Genomic DNA, 21,281 nt, shown 5'->3' with positions numbered 1-21,281 from the left:
GAACTGATTATTTCACTGGCTCGGTGGCATATTGGTCACCTTTGTGTTTGCCTGATGAAGCAGAAGATTCTTTCTGCAATTCCCACTGGGTTTCCTGCATCCCTCAAGGTTCTGTTCTGCTGCTCATGTCATCCAGTGTATGTATGCAGCCTACTGAGGATAACATGGAACGCTGATATGAGTAATCTCAGTCATTTGCTGGCTGATAACACAGAGATATATATCCGTTTGCCTCGTGGCTCCTGGCAGCTCTTGGCTGTGTTCCTAGCGGAATGCCTAAATGATACAGCCAATGGAATGTGTCAAAGCTGCTACATACTAGGGATGGACAAATTAGTTTATTTCCATTCTGTGTCAGTTTCATATGAATTTAATAAGTCTGCCTCATCCTGTTTACTGTGGCCTTTTCATGTTCAAATTATACACATTTTTTAAGTGTGCATTCCCCTAAAATGCATACTGTGTACATTAATGTGCAGTCTATTGGTTAACTGTGTTCCAATTCATGTATAAATCCAGATAATGTGAATTAGGCTGTTTCACTTTTAAATATGAAGCACTGGAAATTCTTCTGTTTCCTTGCATTATACTCAGTCTGGAGAAAAGACAAAAGAGATGCCAGTAGAATGATATGATGATACTGGATGAGTATTGTTATCTTATTTCTTCTGTCCTGCTTGGCAGACAGGTAGGAAGTCAGGTATAGAGAGTCTTGGCTTTGACCTTCAAAATAACATTTCAGTGACTGCTTAGGAATATTGGAGGCATTTCCAAAGATCCTTATGCGGATGAACAGCACATGAAACAGATGTTTGTGTTTGTTCCAGGTTGACCTGGCCACAGTAAGCAGGAGAGAAGCTTTCTTTCTGTCTTTTGAACTTGTGGTGGGTTCTCCTCTATATTTCAGGTCACTTGGAATGGAGGCAGCTAACTAAGCAACCGCTTGTTGATTTCAAAAGAGTGCTATTGGTTGGAAGTGATGAGAGACTGAGCCCAGTTGATCCTTCCAGGTTTCCACTGTGTATGTAAGAATGTGGGGGCTGTGATATGCTGGAGTCATCTAGTTATGGAGTCCCCAGTGTGCATCCCAGGGGCACCATGGGGAATCTTCTGGTCCAACCCCTGTGCATTGCAGGAATCTCAACAAAGATTGAGATTGAGAAGGTGCCCTCAGCCATAGCCTTTCACATATTCCAAGGCCCCCTGCCTTTCTCAATTTTTTAAATTATTTTAGGGGACTTTCTTTACTTGGTTTCTTTGAGGGGATACCTTTGTGTGAGAGGGTTGCCTCCTTTTTGGCCTTTTTTTTGGGGGGGGGTATTGCAGATACTCTGTGCAAAAGATTCTTACTTAGCTCCACACAGTGACTGACCTATCCCATGCTGTCATTCAATGGCAGGTTGGGTGGATCACCATGTCATACATGTGGAGGAAAACCTTAAACATGGAGCAGAGTTCCCCAAAATAGACCATTGGCATTATTTCATCCAGGAGGACTTTACTTGTGCTGAAGGCAAATAGGCATAATGTTCACAAATCCAGTACGTTCAGGATTGGCACAGTCCATGAGAAATCCAGCTGCAGCACTTACAAACCTTATAAGCTTATTACAAGTTACCTTAGCACTAAGCATACTATGTACAGAACACCACACCAGAAGGAAAAGAGATCAAAAGAGAAAGTGAAACCGAGGCTCCTTCTGGCCTTTATTTACAGTCAGGATTACCTTAATTGGAAGAGATAAGAGAACCAGTTCAAACCAGCTTCCCAGAAGGTATAACCCAAACAATCATGAAGCTGCCTTCATACAGAGAAGCTTCCAGTAGCTTCCAGAACCCTCTTGAATTAGGCAGAATAGGAAAGATCTCCACACATTAGATCAATACTTTCTGCACTAAGAAATGCAAACTGACACACCACTCCAAGAAAAACCAAGTCATGGATGTTTGAGCTGAGATTATTGCATCGCAATCCCTTGGATTAAATGACTCTTGAGGTCACTTCCAACTCTATGGTTCTCTATGAGGCAGGGGCTGGCCTTAGCTGGAGCTTTATGAAGCTGGCTCCCATGGGCTAGAACTCAACATGGGCTAGAAGAAGCAGAGGTACCCCATGCAACTTCTTCTTTCCCCCATATGGGGTGGGGAGGGGAGACATAACTCATCCCCCATCAGCACATGACCAGCAGCTGCCACTCATTAACCAAACACTACTTAGGAAGAAAAGCTTCCAGTATAAAGGTGATGGCTCACAGGGGTGTTGCTCTCCTTCTATAAATTGGGCTCTGTGGACTCCCTCTCTTGATCGATCACAGCTCCTGATAGCCAGTCATCTAGAATCACCTTTGGGAAGGGGCTGCATGGCTTGAGCATACTGTTTAATAGCCACCAATGTTCTTACATTCCAGTCATCTCTGAAACTCTGTTGCATGGAGATGTGAAATGGCTTTGGTGGGAGAACAGCAGCCGCAGCAGCATGGGATGTCGGTTTGTAAAGACGACCGACAAGAGAAAAATGGAAACAAGATGGAGAAAATGTCTTTAAACCTACAGTCAAATATATGGCTCCAGTGGAGAAAATAAACATGGCACAGGCTTTGAGTGCTGCCGGAGTATAATATAAATCTTAGGGGGAGGTATTACTGCTAGCTAAGGCTCTAGTTATACCTCAGCCAGGCCATTTTCGACAGCATTTGTCACAATACCTCAGCAAGAACATAATTGCCCTTGAGCCTGCAAAGAGCAGAACAGCAAGACTAATATCCTTTGAGATGTGTCATAGAGGAAGGTTAAAGGAGTGCTCTTTAATGGGCCCAAAGAGAGAGACTTTCCAATATACCCAGTGAAGCCACTCCGTCTTGGCTAGAGTGAAGAATGTGAAAGCGAAGCTTTGTGCGGTGGGTGGAAAAGGAGACCTGGTGGTATGTTTTTAAAGGCTGCTCCTTTGTATTTCTTTTTCCTTAAGAAAGGAGGAAAAGAACCACTCGGTATATTTTAAAACTTGAAATGCTTCTAAGGAGAGACACTGTTTGAAATGCAAAGCAACAGAAGCTGCGGCAAGTTGCGGGAAATGGATGTGGCTCTGTGGTAGACCAGAAGGGAGCTGGTCCTGGAGGAAGAACTGAAAGGGGAGAGACTTCGTCAGGCAAGGCCTCCTTCCACCTGCCTTGCCCCACCCTCTAGTCTCTGCTTCTCAATTTGTATTGTATTATTTTATGTACTGTGGCTTGCCGTTGTTTTATTGATTATAGTTTAGAAAGTATTTATTGTAACTGTTGAGTGGATTTCCGTTTAACTTTTATATGTTGATATTATTATTTTATACTATTCTAATGATTGTTGAATGTTACTTTTTTGATGTAAAGGTAAAGGGACCCCTGACCATTAAGTCCAGTCATGACCGACTCTGGGGTTGCAGCGCTCATCTCGTTCATCTGGCCAAGGGGGCTGGCGTACAGCTTCCGGGTCATGTGGCCAGCATGACTAAGCCGCTTCTGGTGAACCAGAGCAGCGCACGGAAATGCCGTTTACCTTCCCACCAGAGCGGTACCTATTTATCTACTTGCACTTTGACGTGCTTTTGAATTGCTAGGTTGGCAGGAGCAGGGACCAAGCAAAGGGAGCTCACCCCGTCGCGGGGATTCAAACCACTGACCTTCTGATTGGCAAGTCCTAGGCTCTGTGATTTAACCCGCAGTGCCACCCACGTCCCACTTTTTGACGTAGGTTGCTTATTTAAAATTTTTGTTTGATTATCACATTTTTGCACTGCATTAGATTGTTGTAACTGCAAGAAGATCAAACCTATCCATTTTGAAGGAAATCAGCCCTGAGTGCTCACTGGAAGGACAGATCCTGAAGCTGAGGCTCCAATACTTTGGCCACCTCATGAGAAGAGAAGACTCCCTGGAAAAGACCTTGATGTTGGGAAAGATTGAGGGCACAAGGAGAAGGGGACGACAGAGGACGAGATGGTTGGACAGTGTTCTCGAAGCTACAAGCATGAGTCTGAGCAAACTGTGGGAGGCAGTGGAAGACAGGAGTGCCTGGCGTGCTCTGGTCCATGGGGTCACAAAGAGTCGGACATGACTAAACAACTAAACAACAACAAGAAGATTGTTATAAGATGTACATTTTTTGTTTCTTCAGCTTGCAAACTGCCTTGGGTATTGTAAGGTAGAAAGACGGTATACAAATTAAAAATGATGATGATGTTCCACTTTGCAGAAGGCCCGAGGTTTAATCCGTGGCTGGAACTATCCTCAGCCTAAAATCCTGCGGAGCTACATACTGGTCAGTGAAAACAGTACTCAGCTAGATGGATGGAGGGTCTGACTCAATATAGGACCTTTGGGGATGAGGTCAAACCATTAGAAGGCTACAGTGCCTTTGGTGGCTGTAGAGATCAAAGCGAGAGAGACATGAGGCAGATGAAGGTGTCCAGTTGCTGCAGATACACCATGACATTTCTTCTCTCTGTGCTCCTCCCAGCGGTCATTCCTTCTGTGGTTACTGCTATGGATGCATGACCTGACTTTCTGTCTCCAGACGCTATGGTTAACTGCAAGGGGGTTGCCACATGGTGGGCTTCATGTTGCCAGCCTTCATGTCATGTTTGCAGACATCTTTGTAACTCAGAGTTGGTCTGCCAACAGGCAAGGTGCCTGAAGCCAGCACTGCGTAGAGCAGCCTTTCTCAACCTTGGGTCTCCAGATGTTGTTGGACTACAACTCCCATCATCCCTAGCTAGCAAGGCCAGAGCTCAGGGATGATGGGAGTTGTAGTCCAACAACATCTGGGGACCCAAGGTTGAGAAACACTGGCGTAGAGCATGTCCTTGGGGATTCTGTGATCTTCCATTCGGTGGACATGACCAAGCCAGTGTAGACGTAGCTGAGACAGAAGTGCGAACATGCTGGGACTGTGGGGCCGGGAGAGCACATCTTAGTTTGAGACTCTGTCCTGCCATGTTATGCCCCAAGTCCTCCTGATGCAGAGCATGTGGAAAGCATTGAGATGTCACTCCTGACAGTTCTAAGTTGCCCACAACTCGCTTCCATAAAGCAGGCTGCTCAACACACAAGGAAGACCTTCCTCTTGGTATTGGACGTTAGCATCACACTCTTCCATATCTTTTTGGAGAGACAAGCCATTGCTGTAGCTGCCTTGCCAATACGCTTGAGCAGCTCAGAGTTGATGGAGAGGTTGTTTTAAATCACAGCTGCCAAAACTCCACCCAGGGCCCACCTGGATTTTCTTTCTGAGTAGCCCTTTATTCACAAGCAGTCCTCCTCTGCCACCGTGCACTTCTGGCTGAGAGGGTCTCACTCTGCATGTTGAGGAACCATCTCTCCCCAGGGTTCAGGGCTTGTTCTGCCTCTATTTCAAAGAGTTCGCTTTCTTTGGGCAGAGACCCTTGCAGGTCTTCCTGGAAAGTTTACCAGGTCCTCCTTGTCCATTGTTCTTTGCTGTCCCTGACTAAGGCCACCTTCTGGGAGCCCCAGACCCTTTTCAGAAAAGGAGTTCTCTAATGTGAGTTCGAATCCTCGCGACGGGGTGAGCTCCTGTTGCTTGGTCCCTGCTCCTGTCAACCTAGCAGTTCGAAAGCACGTCAAAGTGCAAGTAGATAAATAGGTACCGCTCTGGCGGGAAGGTAAATGGTGTTTCTGTGCACTGCTCTGGTTCGCCGGAAACGGCTTAGTCATGCTGGCCACATGACCCGGAAGCTGTATGCCAGCTCCCTCGGCCAATAAAGCGAGATGAGCACCGCAACCCCAGAGTCGGTCATGACTGGACCTAATGGTCAAGGGTCCCTTAATGTGAGCATGACACACTGTTTCCAATGCTATCTGATGCACCACAGAGAAACAAGTAAGGATACTCAAAATTGCCACAGTTTCAAAATACACTGGGTTGTGGCGGGCCACAGCTGATACCTGAGGTACTGCTCTAAGATCTTTAAAATACTGCTTGTAGCCAACATGCCAGGCACCTAGAGGAGCAGAGTTTATAGGAAGGGGTTTCCTGAACCTGACATTTACTTCTCTCCACACCCAACCCTCTACCCGAAATCAATGAATTCACACGAGATGCCGTGCCAAAAATATATCTTTAACAGCAGCATTCGGTCAATCAATTCTCTTCTTTCTTGCATGCTGCCTTGAGAATGCTTATTAAACTATTCTGAGAGATCTAGGGGCTATTGATCCAAGGTGGACATATAAACAAAACCACAGGAATGCTGGTAGATTTGACTATTCCCCTCAGTGTTGTTGGGTGGTTGTTGTTTTAAAAAAATCTAACCAAGCGAAAGACTGAAAAAGAAAGTCTCCTGCGCTTGGCCAGCATACTATCTTTGCCCTGCTCATCTTTGAAAGCACTGGGATAAATTGAACGAATGAAAGCAGATCTATAAGTTGAGTAATGCTCATTTGGAAATCTAACACAGGCAGGCACGCAATGGATAACACTTTGGCTGCAACAACGATACAGAACTACATTTCCAGTTATGTTCGTTATTCTTTTTTTTCTGTAGAAATCCAATTTTTGCAGTGTACATTTAAAAAAAAAAATCAATGGATCACAATTTGCTCAAGACAACAAACCTGCCAACTCTGCTTATTTGGCCGTGTATGAAGTTCGCTCCCCAACCCTGGCCTGTAGCACAGTGTTTGGGGTCATTCTGTCCCTGTCAGTTCCAGCAACTCAGTAGCCTCCATAAAACAAAGAGGAAGAAGTGGTAAGAATCTGGTTCAGAGTTCATTTGTGGAACACCCAACTTTGGCTTGAGAGACAACTCCCTCCCCCCCAAGTATGTTTGCCTACAGAAGAGAAACAGTATGGTGCAATGGTTAGAGTGCTGGACCAGGACCTAGATCCTCAGTCATCTGTAAAATTTACTGGGTGTCTTTAGGTTTATCACTATCTCTCAGCCTCACAGAGTTGTTGTGAGGATAAAATGGAGAGTGGGGCAAGCATGTATGTACTATTGAGCTCCTGTGGGGGATGTTGTGTGTGTGTGTGTGTGTGTATTAGTTATGTCACCGCCACTGAGCAAAAGTTCCATCTCCTCCATTGTCCTCTTTTTTTTGGGAGGGGAGGGGGGACTTGGACTAGCAAGATTTTGCAAGCAAATCTGGGAAATACAAGGTCCCTAAATGAAGTCAGCGTCCCTCACCTATTCTTTGAGCTCAACATCTGATCCTCAGTGACATGCATATGAATGTTACACTTTGCTATCCTTTGGGATATATGTGTCTGCTTATTACCAGTCCGTAACAGTTTTGCTCTCTCTCTCTGCTCAGAATTTCATTCTGATCCATTTCTACATTGATCATTTTAATCAACCATTGATCAGGTCCTACTTGGGAGTTTCCCACAGGCATCTGGGAAGCCACTATGCGAAAGGGATGCTGGATTAGGCTGGCTATTGGCTGATACAGCCTGCTCTTCCTTTGTTCTTAAAATGCCCTAAAAATGTGTGTTTTGCTAAGAAGTGTATTGCATCGTTCCAAGAAGTGTGAAATCTGTGGGAGAACTAAAGTCCAACCTGCACATTGTTCCAACAGCTGTAGATCAGGATGTTTCATAGAAGGAGTTGCAAAGATTGAGTCCCTCAATCATCCCTAGTTTACTATGACTGATAGTTGTTGGTAGACCTTTTTCTTTATGAGCCATCCCAGTGCCCATCACCATATCTTGCAGCAGGGGTGAGGAACCATGCAGCCCTCCAGATGTTGTTGGATTCCAACCCCCAATCATCCCAGCTGGCTGGGGCTGGTGGAGGGCCACTGGTTCCCCAGCCCTGTCTTACCACACTGAAATCCTTCAGCTAATTCTGATCATGCAAAGAAGTGTGCCATTTCCCCAGTCCTGAACCTACCACCTAATGTTTCCATTGGGCATCCTCATATTCTAGCATTATGCAACAGAGGGAGAGAAACATTTCCCTCTTCCTATGTTCTTTCTGCACATCCAACTAATGCATGTTGACCATTTCTAAACCTCCAGTGAAGGAGAGTCCACCACCATTAACCTCTGTGATTGAGGGGGCTGGGGGCCACATTGTAGCAGGACCCCCCCCCCCATCATTCAGTTTGTACAAACTTCACAGACACACTCACACACTACATACGCTACGCTTCTGTTATAAATTCATAGAAAATCAACCATGCATCGGATTTGCACTGTTCTACTTTTATTTTACTCCATGAAGGAAGGACTACAAAATGGGGAAGGTTTGATACAGGCCAGCCCAGCACATCCACAGGAGCCCTGCCCAGTTGCTATGCCAACCCTGATGGTCCTAGACAGAAGACAATCAAGATCACAAAGAACTTGCATATGGGAATGGGCACACGAAAGCTCATACCAAGAACTAACTTAGTTGGTCTTTAAGGTGCTACTGGAAGGAATTTTTTTATTTTGTTTTGACTATGGCAGACCAACACGGCTACCTATCTACATATGGGAATGGATTCAGCATGGACTGGAACAAAGGACAATGATCAGATCTTCCCTCATGGGGCAGGAAACTGTGACTACCTTTTGTCTTCAGAAAATGACTCATGGGGAGGAGGAGAAGGGAACCAGCCAGGTGACAGGACACTCAGGTTACCACCACAACTCCTCCCTCAACCCCTCCTTTCTGTAATGTATGCATGATGTTTCTGGGGGTGGGCTTGACCTAGAGGATGGGAATTTCAAAAGTTTTTATAAGGTCTTGCACACCATTTTTCTGTGTCTTTCCTCTCACCTGCAAGTGAGGGGAGCACCCTGTTGCAACAGTCAATAAAGGCCAAGCCTACAGGCTGCTGATTTGCTCCAATTTACTCTGGTTGGTGTCTTTACTTTTTGTCCAAGGGAGCCCTCGGATTTTTCCGGTAACATGCCCCACATGCCCCACAGCATACATGCATGATATCAGCATGCCCTGCACACACCATGAAGCATGCTGACGTCATGCATGCATGCTACAGGGCATGCTGGAATGCATGTGGACGCCCCGTGGCATGCGAACACAGCAGGTGCAGAAGTTTTTCAGGGGAGGCAGCCCTTATTTGGAATTTTGTGGGGCCTTGGCACGCATGGCCCCCCATAATTGACGTCTATGTCTGTTTATGGACCTCCTTCTGAGGTAGTCCATTCCACTGCTGAATTGTGATTCCCATCAGAAAGTTCTAACAGTATAATCCCTTGCCTAGGAGTGCTTGTGCTAATGTGAACTAAATGGATCTCTTATATACCACAGCAATCTGTCTTAGAACTGTGCACAAATTGCTTCTTCAAATCCTCCACCCTGTTCATTGACAGAGAAATCAAAAGGACAACTTCTCCATTTTCCCCAGGACAGGGGAGAATCTCTTCACCAGTTTCTCAGGTGTGGGACTCACCTTTAGCAGTGCTGGTGGCACCATTTCTTTCTTTTGAATCCTTTGCAGTGCCCCAGACCTAGTGTCATTCTCGGTTAGTGGGTACAGTGGCATAGAGGGGAGGGGTGCACAGGGGCGGTTTCTCTTGGTGCAAAAATATTACGGGCACAAAACACCCAGTGCTGCCTCAATACAGCTGCATATTTCCTTTGCTGGGCTCCGTTGAAAACAGCTTCTCCATACGAACCAGGATATGACCTCTCCAGACAATGGAATGACCCTTCTCTTACTATCTTTGTGACTATGATCTCCTGGGTGATGTGGTTGCCGCTAAGCAGTTGAATGTGCATGTGTACTCTGTCCATTTACATTCCTCCCACCCCTGCATGTGGCCTCAGGCACTGGCAACCTATGCTACACTACTGAGTGTGTGTGTGTGCACGTGTGCGCTTGGGGCTGGCAGGGAATGAAAAATTACATAACGTGGCCTCTAACCTGGCCCCAGCTATTCATATGAGACTCTCTTTTTTGGAGGGGGGGGGGTAAATGCTAGCTTAATCAGCAGTGGGTGGGGGGGTCCTTAGCTCCCTCTCTGAAGAATCCCCTGTGCTTGCCAACAATGGAGGAAGCAACTTCAACACTGGGGAAGAGAAGGGGAAGAAAAAGCCCAGAGTCCCTTTGATAAGAATGACTTAGCAATGGGGGTGAACCAGCTGTCTGACACCTCAAAGCTCCTCACATCAGCTAATGCCTTCCCTGAAGCCTTTGCTGGGTTTGCTTGATAAGGGCACTTGAAATGCTGAAAGCTGTGATCTTGTTTAAAGGGGTCAAATAGAGCCATCTTTAGTAACATTTTCAATGCTTGGATTATTGCCTCTGAAGAGAGAGGTAAATGCCACTTACCAGTATGTTTTCCACTTCTTCCTAAGGTGTGGGTAACAGTTATTCACTCCCCCCCCCCCACTTTGACGCTCTTCCACTTTTTCAGAGTAATCTGTTGAATGCAGAAGCAATTTTGTATTTAAAGGTGCTACTGCTGTGTGTGTGTGTGTGTGTGTGTGTGTGGTTCAGTATGTCAAAGAGAGAAAAGGTGAGGAAGTAAATATTATGCCACTGTTCATTTGGGCCACCCTCACTGAATGAAAGAGAACTGAAATGAAAACAGGGCTTTTTTTCCCAGCCAGAACTCTCCAGAACTCAGTTCCAGCACCTCTCAGGTGGGCATCATTGCCATGGAGAACAGCCTTTACCAAAGGTCTCATGGGCTTTAAAGGTAAAGGGACTCCTGACCACTAGGTCCAGTCGTGTCCGACTCTGGGGTTGTGGCGCTCATCTCGCTTTACTGGCCAAGGGAGAAGGCGTACAGCGTCCGGGTCATGTGGCCAGCATGACTAAGCCACTTCTGGCTAATCAGAACAGCGCACGGAAACGCTGTGTATTCTTCCCGCCAGAGTGGTACCTATCTATCTACTTGCACTTTGACGTGCTTTCGAACTGCTAGGTGGGCAGGAGCAGGGACCGAGCAACGGGAGCTCACCCCGTCACGGGGATTCGAACCACCGACCTTCTGATCAGCAAGTCCTAGGCTCTGTGGTTTAACCCACAGCGCCACCCGTGTCCCTGTTATGGGCTTTGAAGGCACTCAAACTCAGGACGCAAGGGAGAAAGGTGCTACCAGGAAGGCACATTTGGTAAATCCACACTGTGATAAACTCCCAGCCGGAAACCTATGTCCCTCACTGTGGAACGACGTGTGGATTCAGAATTGGCCTCCACAGTCACTTACAGACTCCTTGTTAAAACCATGTTTATGGAAGACAATCTTACTCCGCTACGAGTGATCGCCAAAGAAGAAGAATTGCCATGGTGGGTTCTGGCACCTCTTTTCCTAGTAAAACAGCACTGACCAAAGAGAGCCAGAAGAGCACATTGCTCAGAATCACCAGCTAAAGCCTAGGACACGAGGGTTCAAATCCCCACTTGGCTATGAACTGTGCTGAGTGGTCTGATCACAAACTCTCAGCCTAACCTCCCTCTCAGAGTTATTGGGGCGATGAAATGGAGGGAGGAAGAACCATGTACGTCAACTTGGAAGAAAGGCAACATGCAAATTCTATAACAAATAAAACAAAATAAAAATGTCACAATGAGTGGTGTAGGAGCTCTGAATAGTACAGCTCTTCCTTCTCTCTGCCTCAGCCTCTCCGGCCGACTGATGAAGCACCAGCAATAGTGGGTTGAAAGGTGTGAGAGGTGGGGGTTAGAGTGGGATAGGACAGGGATAGGACAGATCTGCTCAATCTCTAGTGTGACTTTTTTTCTGGGTAGGCACATTTTGCAAAAAGATGTCCCTGATATAATGTACGTCCACAATTTTCGCTGATATAATGTATGTTGTGCATTATTTCCACAAGTATGCACATTTTTATGTGCACTTTACCCTAATATATAATACATAATTTGTACACATTATTTGGTTGTGCACGTCTCACGGTTCAGAAACGTGAGGATTTTGTGCGGATATGTGTTTTCTGGTTTGCATAGAGTTCTAGAAAGAATCATGGAATCATAGAACTGTAGAATTGAAAGGGGCATTGGGAGCTATCTAGTCCAACCTCCCTGCAATACAGGGATCTTTTTAATTTTAATTTTAATTTGGGAGTTTCACATTAAAACCAAATCCCCTGCACCAATCCCAATCTTTTGTCAGCATCTTCATTTGATTAGAATTGCTGTGATCACATAGAGGTGACTGGGGAGTATTCTCCTTTCATGATAGGAAGGGGGGTCTCCCAGGATATTCAGTCTATGAGTTGATCAGGCCATGCTTTGGGGGACACAATGTCATGGATAGTGGGTGTCTAGCTCAGGGGTCAGCAACCTAAGGCCCATGAGCCAGAAGCAGCCCATGAAGGTCATTTGACCGGCCCCCGAGCTGCCCCCGAACTGAGCCGCCAGCTCGTGTGCGGCACTAAACCGGCACAGTGCAGTGCAGCACGGGGATTCGCTTCCGTAGCGCTGCAAATCGTGTCTGTGCAGATGCCAGAAATCACATCTGCACATGCACATATGCCAGAAATCATGGGCACGCACATGTCCACCTGCAATCTGGCCCATGGAGTGATCTCCAAGGACCAGATCCAGCCCAGGCAAGATAACCTTGCCGATCCCTGGCTAGCCTATTAGCATAAGGTTACCAGATTTTTTTCAATGAATCCGGGGACACTTTCAAACTTCAATTGATTTTGTATGGGGACCGATTTGTAAATCTGGGAACTGTCCCCGGGAAACGGGGACATCTGGTAAGCTTATATTAGCAGCTTGGCTAGTGAGAATGTTCCCTCCAGTCTGAAAACACTGACTATAGCAGGGTTAGCTGAAGCATTTGGAAAATCAAATGATGACTCTGCACTCATTTCCACCGAAGGACAACTAATGCGTTCCAAGAGGTTAATGTAATATTTCTCAGACTTTTTGCTCATTTGGTAAGTCTTGTAATGAAACCAACATTTATTTTTTAAAATATATATCAGTTCAATCGTGTATTTTTTGCAAATTGGAGCTCCCAGACTGTTATCTTGTACACCTCATTTAACCACAATTAAACTTCGTGCCTTTGTGTTCAATAATATACTAATGGACAGTTTAATAGATGCTCTGCCGTTACAATCTGCAATGCAAATTTCTCATACAATTCATGAGGATGATACCCTTTGGGGGGAAATAGAAATTGCCAGCTTAACAAAGTGGTTGGCTTCAAAACTGCTCCAGAAAAGGTAGTATAATTTTGATGGCAAACAGTGGCTATGCTTTGTATCACAGCTTATAGTTGCATTGATGATAAATATTACTAACTGTTCATGGAATCTATCCTATGGCCTTTGCCTGCTTAATGAACACACACACACACACACACACACACACACACAATTTAGACTTTTTTTTTCAGTGTGGAGAGAGGCCACAGCTGATTGAGGGGACAAGACCAAGAAGGCAGTTTCTGCACGTGCTGTAGAGGGAAGTGAGAGGCAAATGGGGCTCATCCACCTAGGAAGGTAGCCCATCTAGGAGAAGGGAAACTTTGATCTTACACCTGTGCTGCATTGCAGGGACATCTTCAGGAGAAGAAAAGGCTAAGGGCTAAACTCTAAACAACTATGGAGTGGAATCCCTAAGATGGCTGGATGGCACCTGGTACGCTTCCTTACAGCAAATCCTGCAACCAAGCTGGTGCCAAATCATCATCATCATTCATCATCATTTTTTATGTGTATGCCGCCTTTCCACAGTTAAAAAAGCATAACAAGATTTACATAATTACAAAAGTCATAAACAATAAATAAACCACCTCAAAAAATACACAACCAAATGGGAAACAATTTCCGCATAAATCAAAATCTAAAACTAAGAATACAGCATTAATACCACAGTTTAAAATGGCATAGGTAAAAAATAACAGCAATCTAAACAAAAAAAAACAAAACAAAATGGAGCCCTCTCTGCCCAACAGCAGCAGCAGCAGTGACAGCATTCCTTTATAGAGCCCATCAGGCCCCACCCTAGGCCAGGTGGTGAGGGGCAGGACTGTGGCCCTCAGGCACTGAGCAGGAGAGTATTCTTCTGCCTTCCGTTGGATCACACCAGTGAAGTCAAGAGAGGGGATTTTGTTGTCTGGACAGCCCAGGACTTCTAGACACACTGCCCAGGCTTGCGCCCTAGGGAGTTCACTTTGGTGCTGCTTACACAGTGTTTTGACTTTGCCCCCAGAGGCAAACTCCACTGTCTCTTGAGACAAACAGATGCCAACTACATTTTTAGACTCTTCACTCTATGGAATGAGGGATAAATCAGCTTCCTATCCCTAGTGACTCTGATTTTCTAATTTATTTTTTAAAAAGAAGCCTGCACAACCATATATGTCTCTTTTTCTTACACTAAAATGTATGTGGGGGAGCTAACTTTCACTTAAATGCCCTAATAACAAGTCTATGAAATTCCATGGATGGGAGAAGATGTGAGGGTGAATAAAAGCACCCCATCTATTTCCCCTTTATTTCCCCTTCTTGCCTTCATTCCTCCTCTCCCTGCTTACAGTATATATTGTTTCATTTTGCACCTTCATCAAGTGTCTTTCCCTGGCTGGGATATGCCCTTGAAATCCAGTAATGCTTCCTGCTTGCCTGGAAGGAGTGTGCATAGAAACTAACCTGCTGCAGAAAAGTGAAATTCACATCCATTGCTCCACTCACTTTTGTCACTGGCTGGTAGGTGGCCCCCAAGAATGTTGCCTTGAAGCAAATGTGGCCCCAGATCTGAGAGCTGTTCTTCACCCCTGCCATACAGGTATCCCTGGGCTGATTCTGGACTTAAACAATTCAAGTAAAATCACTTCTGTGCCTCTGATCACTTGAGAGACACTGTTGATAGACCCTTAGGTCAATTTCCACTTCTCACCCAGGTGCTAGGCTTTGGAATCCACCATGCTGTGCAGCAGGCAGATCACAGAGTCTCGGAAAATTAAGCCACAGTCCTGTCTTTATTGAAAAAGACAACTGTGCAGAACATGCCATGACTGATTCTTCCTCTTCCCAGCCAGCTACAGCTTACCTGAGAACCCCCAGGCAGGATTTGCCCTGGTTTTGTCAAGCAAAAGAATATGTGTTCCTAGTCACCTGCAATCTGGAAACAGACATCACTTCGAAGTCCCCCCCCCTACCACCTGGAAGAACAAAATAAGCCGAGCTGATAGCCATATTGATTGGGCACGAACAACAGGATATAAGTACACAAGAAGAGCCCATCCGGATCATATCAAAAGCCGCTATAGTTTGGAATCTTGTTTCCCTCTGTGTGGATAGTCACACACCTCTGGGAAGCCCAAGGTAGGAAAGCCTAAGAGTGTGGGTGTAGGGGTGGGTATAGATGCTAGGAGAGGATATACTTATAAGGTCCTTCCTTCCTCACGTTTGCGAGTTCAGCAGAGTGCCTTTGTGGCTTAAAAGGGACACTTTGATAGGCTAGTTTTAGCCTTTTTTAAGTAATCCAGGATGCTTTAAGGCAGACTGGATTCTCCTGGCATTTCCCCCATAAAACAATAAACACACAAATAGTATTGCAAAAGGTAAAAATGACATTTACCCACTCAGAATACTTGTTAAAGAGTAATAGATACAGCAGCTTTGTTCAGGCAGGCTTAAAATGGTACCGTACTTTTCCGTGTATAAGACGCCCCCATGTTTAAGACACCCCCTATTTTGGGGGACTCAAATTTAAGAAAATAGGGGGAGATGGCACAGAGTTGTTGAGTTTTTTGGGGGGACATTACCAAGGGTTGTTGAACTTTTCTTTTCTTTTTAAGGGCGGATTGCTGAAAACCGCTCACCCGCACACATTGCTAAATCCACCTCCCATCTGTCCCATCACCAGCAGAAGTTGCCTATCACCCGCCCAACTGCCGGAGCATCAGCCAATCAACACAACCCATTGGCGCAGCAACCAATAACACACACAGTAGCTGCTGACAGCCTCGGCAGCAACCAATCAAACGTCCACACTATGCACTACCCATGTATAAGATGCCCCCCCCCACTTTTTAGCATGATTTTTAAATAAATAAAACATAGTCTTATACATGGTCCAGTTTAAAATATTTTCTCACATTAGTCCAGTTTAAAATAATTTCTCATATTGCTGGAACGAGGGGCAAAGAGCAAAGAGGAAGTGCCCAGCCAGGTGAGGAGATTATTTATGTCTATGCCCTCCCCCGTCAGAGCACAGTGGGAGTGTCTCCCCCAGAGTTCTCTGTAGCAAACTTACAGGAAAACTCTGTGAGCTTCAGCTCCTATCAGTTGCCTATCTAGCAAACATGCATTGTTGGCTTGACTGCATTGTAAATATTCCACAATAGTACCTTAAGATCCACCAGCCTCAAGTTGCCTGGATAAGTCACATCTCTGGCTGAGCCAAGGATGGGGAGCTATGTCTCCATAGCCTGGTTGTGTTGGGATCTCAGCTCCACTTATCCTGGTAGATCTTGCTATAGCATTGCTCCCTAAATGTAAGTTTAAAAAAATGCCAAGACTTCAAAATATGTTGAACTGTATCTCTATGCACACCCACTTGAGAGCAATGCCTATGGAAAACCTAATTAGGTCAGGGACAAGGAAGCTGTGGCTCTCCAGTAGCTGCTGGGCTCCAACTCTCATCAAGCCACATTGGACAAAAGATTTCTGCATTTCAGGGGGGCTGGACTGGATGACCCTTGTGGTTCCTTCCAACTCTACAATTGTATGGTTCTAAGGGAAGAAATAAAAGGGATGCGGGTGGCGCTGTGGGTAAAACCTCAGCGCCTAGGACTTGCCGATCGCATGGTCGGCAGTTCGAATCCCCGCGGTGGGGTGCACTCCCATCGCTCGGTCCCAGCGCCTGCCAACCTGGCAGTTCGAAAGCACTCCCGGGTGCAAGTAGATAAATAGGGACCGCTCCGGCGGGAAGGTAAACGGCGTTCCGTGTGCTGCGCTGGCTCACCAGATGCAGCTTGTCACGCTGGCCACGTGACCTGGAAGTGTCTGCGGACAGCGCTGGCTCACGGCCTATAGAGTGAGATGAGCGCACAACCCTAGAGTCTGGCAAGACTGGCCCGAACGGCCAGGGGTACCTTTTACCTTTACCTTTAAGGGAAGAAATGGAGGCAGTTTACTTTCTTGGCATTTTACTTTCTTGGGCTCCATGTTCACTGCAGATGGTGACAGCAGTCACAAAATTAAAAGACGCCTGCTTCTTGGGAGAAAAGCAATGACAAACCTAGACAGCATCTTAAAAAGCAGAGACATCACCTTGCCAACACAGGTACGTTTAGTTAAAGCTATGGTTTTCTCAGTAGTGATGTATGGAAGTGAGAGCTGGACCATAAAGAAGGCTGATCGCCGAAGAATTGATGCTTTTGAATTCTGGTGCTGGAGGAGACTCTTGAGAGTCCCATGGACTGCAAGAAGATCAAACCTATCCATTCTGAAGGAAATCAGCCCTGAGTGCTCACTGGAAGGACAGATCCTGAAGCTGAGGCTCCAATACTTTGGCCACCTCATGAGAAGAGAAGACTCCCTGGAAAAGACCCTGATGTTTGGAAAGATGGAGGGCACAAGGAGAAGGGAACGACAGAGGACAATATGGTTGGACAGTGTTCTCGAAGCTACTAATATGAGTTTGACCAAACTGTGGGAGGCAGTGGAAGACAGGAGTGCCTGGAGTACTCTGGTCCATGAGGTCATCAAGAGTCGGACATGACTAAATGACTAAACAACAACAACAAAGAGTAGCCAAAGGTCGTGGAAGATTGGAGTTGTAGTCTAACACTATATGAAGAGTCGTAGGTTCCCCATTCCTGACACAAGCCTTATTCCTCAGGGAACACGTACAGTACCTGCCTTTGTAGCTGCTGATGTCCTACGCAGCAGGGTGATTTATGCAAAAAGTTGTTGCTTGATAAAACTGTTCCAGTTTGCAACCTGGTACTTTATTCACTCGTGCATATACCAAAGAGTTTTCTTTGTCTTGTTTTTCTCATCAAAGTGATCAAGGTGAGTTAGAAGCTGAGAAAAAACAACAGCCAGCCTTACTTTGTATAAATTTGCACATTATTCAATGCAGAGCAACATTCTTTTTAAAAACCAAAAACCAAAAACAACAACAAAAAGGACGTTGTTTTAGGGTATGCATGAAAAGATATTGAGTGTGTAATATTTCCAAAATGTGACTTGCAACTCCCATATGGCTCCTTTGAACAAATCATTGATTTTTGCCAATTGACTAATTGATTTCAGGCAATTAGTCAGTGATGGTAACATATAATTACTTAATTAGCTAACTAACCGATATTACCTTGCAGGCATTCCCTGGTGTACTATTAAGCCTTTGATGTGAATCTCTAGACAAAATTTGCTCAAAAAAAGTTTGCATAATCTGATGTGATTTTTCATTTAAAAAACAAATAGCAAGAGAAAAGGGGAAAAGATAAAACAGGCAATCACCATGAAACAATTTACTTTTATTGATTGTTTATTGTCTGGAGGGTTTCCATTTTACAATCCCTTGAGCTAATTATCTATTATTTATCTGCATCCTCCTCTTCGACCCAGAAGCTCAAGTCACAGTTTGTGTGCCTTGCAACAGGCCCGAGTTGTGATTAATGATTCAGTCAGATGCAACCAGCCACAAATGGTGACCCTGAAGAAAGTTTTCATAGAAGGGAGACGTAGACCCAACAGAGTCCAGAGCTTAAGCAAGTCCTATTACCCTAAGCAGGGATTTGCTTCAGCCCTCATATAAAACTGCTGAGAATTTAAAGGGCAAATGCCCTAAGCCAGAGCATGGCTAACCCCCAATTTGAGGCCCTTACATACCCACCACAGCAATATTTTCTCTGCTCCATTGGAAGGAATGCTCAGCTGATGTTATCTAATCTCCTCAAAAACAAATAAGGATGAATGTTCAATAAACAGATTGCATGGAAGCAAGCTTGCTCTCTTCCTATGGCTTCAACAGAGAACCCAGCCCTACTATTGGGTAAGGTGAAGTGACCTGCTTCAGGTGGCACCAGAAAGATGAGGCTTAAAATTCCATGCGAATGTGTGACCAAGTGTCAGCCTTGGAAGTAGCAAAGTGGGATCATCTGGCTTCTATTTCAGGCAGCAAAAATATCTTTAGGGATTCAATCTGCACAGGCAGATTCCAGCTGCCATAGCAGTCACAACTGGTAAAAGGCAATTCTAGCCATTGAGGCTACCTGAACCCCCAGTGAAAAAGCTGGCTCCAGAAGTGCCCCAGCCTGCAAACCTACTCTTTCAGTGGAGTGGAAACCCATCTAGGGTAGGCAATTGACCAAATTCTCATACACAAGAATCACTCACTCACAACGACTCCAGCTTGCCTAGATTCAATCTCAGCTTGCTTTTGTCATCCATCCCACTGCTGCACCCAAGAGACTGTCCCAGAGACTGCACAGCCACAATAATAATAATAATAATAATAATAATAATAATAATAATAATAATAATAATAATTTATGATTTATACCCCACCCATCTGCCTGGGCTTCCCCAGCCACTCTGGGCGGCTTCCGACAAAATATTAAAATACAGTAATGCATCAAACATTAAAAGCTTCCCTAAACAGGGCTGCCTTCAGATGTCTTCTAAAAGTTTGGTAGTTGTTGTTCTCTTTGACATCTGGTGGTAGGGGGTTCCACAGGGCGGGTGCCACTACCAAGCAGGCCTTCTGCCTGGTTCCCTGTAACTTGGCTTCTTGCAGTGAGGGAACCGCCAGAAGGCCCTCAGCGCTGGACCTCAGTGTCTGGGTAGAATGATGGGGGTGGAGACGCTGCTTCATTCTGGACTGAGGCCGTATATGCCTGATTCAGATAAGGAGAAAGAGAGCTGCGTGTCTCCATCATACCGACGGTACCTTGCTCCAAAACTCCTAACGGCCACTCCCAGTGGCTTCAAATAGAAATGAAATAGCAATGGAGATACAACAGTGCCCTGTGGCACCCCACAATGTAACAGAACTCTTCCTATGCTGCTCTCTGGACTCGGTCCTGGATGTAGAACTGGAACGACTGTAACAGAGTGCTCCCGAACCTCATTCCCCAGAGCTGCTCCAGGAGGTCAATATCACCAAAGCTGGTGACAGATCAAGAAGCCCAAGGAGACCAGCTGTCTATATTTGGCCATTGAGAGAGTTAATACTGGCTAGGAACAGAAGAGAGATTGGTTAATATACTATTTTGTCTGCACCCGCTAAAGTTTTCCTACATTGTCTCAGGGCAACTATAATTGTAGCACTGAAAATAATTGGTACATTACTCACAGTGCCCCATTGGGATTGGCTTCTCTTAATGCAGTTCTGTGCCATGCATACTTTTAATAGCAAACACGCACACAAACACACACTGGCATATACTGTATTTTTTAAAAGGCAAACCAAAATAGACATCTACTGAGAGAGAAGTGAATGCACTAAGTGGAACAGGGCTGGTAAAAATAAATGCTGGAAGCTGAAAATAATTCTTGGTTGGAAGATTATGCCCTCATTTAAGGTAGTAGATAAAGAGAACCAGTCTTCTGGAGGTATATTTTTTTTAAAAAAAATAATAATAATACATATAATAAAATAATAAATATAATAATAATAAAATAATAATATATATATAAAAGAATTGTTTTTAAAAGTTAACTGACATTCTGGAAGCATTACCATGCATTTCCAATTTGAATTCAATGATTGTAGCAAAGAATTACAATTTCAACTTGAATTCAATTTGGAATTACATCACCAAACTCTAAAAATCTGCAAATCTCTTGGTTTTTTTGTGTATACTTGTGCCCAGTATACATGCTATATGTAAGGGGGAAATTAAAAAGCTAGGAGCAAATTATTATTTTTTACAATTTATCCAGTTTTGCAGGCTGTGGCTTTTTGTCTTTATAGTGTTTCAAAATACAATACATTCAAACACAGCATTTGTTTCAATGCATTGTACTTTGAACATCTTTAACAATGTTGTGCTCCAAAGAGAAAATGAAATACATAAATAAATAATAAAATGTCATAATTATCATTCCATTGGTATTCCAGAACACTGCAGTCATCAAACCAATTTTTCTTTTATAGCAAAATTATCCAATGCCTGTGAAATGTACTGAATACAGTGGTACCACTGGTTACGAACTTAATTCATTCCGGAGGTCCATTCTTAAGCTGAAACCGTTCTTATCCTGAGGTGTGCTTTCACTAAAGGGGCATCCAATTGCGTGTGCGCCCCCAATACACGATTTCCGTTTGCATCCTGGGGCAAAGTTCGCAACCAGGAGCAGCTACTTCCAGGTTAGCGGAGCTTGTAACCTGAAGCGTT

The 21,281-nt window shown here is 44.9% G+C and overlaps 1 long non-coding RNA gene across 1 annotated transcript; it reads left to right on the top strand.

Annotated features, from left to right (window-relative positions):
• The first annotated feature begins 2,020 nt into the window (after positions 1–2,020).
• LOC307220616 lies at positions 2,021–3,219 on the top strand. Its single transcript, XR_013840993.1, has 2 exons — positions 2,021–2,105; positions 2,408–3,219. It is a non-coding gene; the product is annotated as an uncharacterized lncRNA (long non-coding RNA).
• The last annotated feature ends 18,062 nt before the right edge of the window (positions 3,220–21,281 follow it).

This window comes from Podarcis cretensis (genome assembly GCF_951804945.1).
Source record: "Podarcis cretensis genome assembly, chromosome: 7".
Lineage (NCBI taxonomy): Eukaryota > Metazoa > Chordata > Lepidosauria > Squamata > Lacertidae > Podarcis > Podarcis cretensis.
The sequence above is the reverse complement of the archived record's forward strand: the minus strand, read 5'-3'. Positions and strand labels throughout refer to the sequence as shown.